General features: G+C 48.1%; 1 non-coding gene across 1 annotated transcript; it reads right to left on the bottom strand.

The window, feature by feature from the left end:
* Positions 1-855: 855 nt before the first annotated feature.
* Positions 856-959, bottom strand: LOC129032192 (U6 spliceosomal RNA). Its single transcript, XR_008501218.1, has one exon. It is a non-coding gene; the product is annotated as a U6 spliceosomal RNA (small nuclear RNA).
* Positions 960-1,573: the final 614 nt, after the last annotated feature.

The raw sequence follows: 1,573 nt of genomic DNA on the forward strand, positions 1-1,573 counted from the left end.
AGTGAGACTTCATCTCAAAAAAAAAAAAGGCTGATAAGACAACAAAATAAAAGACAATGCAGTGTAGTAGAAATGACCCTGGGGCTCTTTTTTTCCCCACTGTATTTTTTAAATTCTTATAGATCTCGGGGGTAGGAAGGTAGTTCTGTTACATGTCTATGTTGCATAGTGGTGACGTCTAGGCTTTTAGTGTACCCACTGCCCAGTGTACCCACTGGACCCAACGGGTAATTTTTCAGTTCTTACCGACTTCCCACCCTCCCCACCTTCTGAAGTCTCCAAGGATTCCCCTGTATGTCCATGTGGACCCACTGTTTAGCTCCCACTTCTAAGTGAGAACATACGATATTTGACTTCCTGTTTCTGAGTTATTTCACTTAGGAGAATGGCCTCCAGTTCCATCCATGTTGCTGCAAAACACATGATTCCATTCTCTTTTACGGCTGAATATATACACCACATATTCTCTTTCTTTTTCCTTTTTGTTTTGAGATGGAGTCTCGCTCTGTCACCCAGGCTGGAGTGCAGTGGTGCAATCTCAGCTCACTGCAACCTCCACTTCCGGGTTCATGCCATTCTCACGCCTCGGCTTCCCAAGAAGCTGGGGCTACAGGTGTGCACCACCCCCCCCTTCTAATTTTCTTTGTATTTTTAGAAGGAGTTTCGCCATGTTGGCCAGACTGATCTCAAACTCCTGACCTCAAGTGATCCACCTGCCTCGGCCTCCCAGAGTGCTGGGATTACAGGCGTGAGCCACTGCGCCTGGCCCTGCATATTCTTTATCCACTCATCTATTAATGGACACTTAGGTTGATTTCCTGACTTTGCTATCATGAACATTATTGGAATAAACATAAAAAGATGGAATGCTTCATGAATTTGTATGTTATCCTGTGCAGGGGCCGTGCTCATCTTCTCTGCATTGTTCCAATTTTAGTGTATGTACTGCTCAAGTGTACACCAGGACCGTTGGGTTCTACGTGAATTAACTCTCCTTTTGCCTGTTAGGCCTCGATATTCTTGCCTACTAAATGGGGTGTCAGACTACATGATCCCCAAGATCCCTTTATGGAGTACATAATAATTAACTTAGGGAGGTGGAGAAAAAGTGTGTGCACAGGTGGTTGGGCCATTCAGTGTGTGACAGAGGCTGGGCTCTGCAGTGTGGGTCATAGTCGGAGATGTTCACAGGGCAGGGCCCTGGAGGCCACTGGAGGCCATTGCCAGCACAGAACATGGAAAGCCCAGATGCCCGAGGTCGCCAGGAACAGGACGTGTCTACCAGAGGGGCTGGAAGGTGGGAGAGACAGCACTTGGCTGGAGGCACCTGTGCCTTCCCAGGGAGGACTCTAGTGTTTCCACTTTGTCCCACTGACACTGGGGAGCCTGGAAGGATTCCAAGCATAGGATGCAGGATGAAAGTGGCACTGCCATGGGGGTCTGATTGCTCCTAATGAGAATGGCCCTCACATGGGGTCTCCTGGTGCCACTGGCATTGCAGTGTCTCCAGGGATTTTCCCATACTGGAAGGAACTTAACAGGTAAAGAAGATTGAGGCAAAAGGTGAGAACCT

The sequence above is a fragment of the Pongo pygmaeus genome, chromosome 11 (genome assembly GCF_028885625.2).
Source record: "Pongo pygmaeus isolate AG05252 chromosome 11, NHGRI_mPonPyg2-v2.0_pri, whole genome shotgun sequence".
Classification (NCBI taxonomy): Eukaryota; Metazoa; Chordata; class Mammalia; order Primates; family Hominidae; genus Pongo; species Pongo pygmaeus.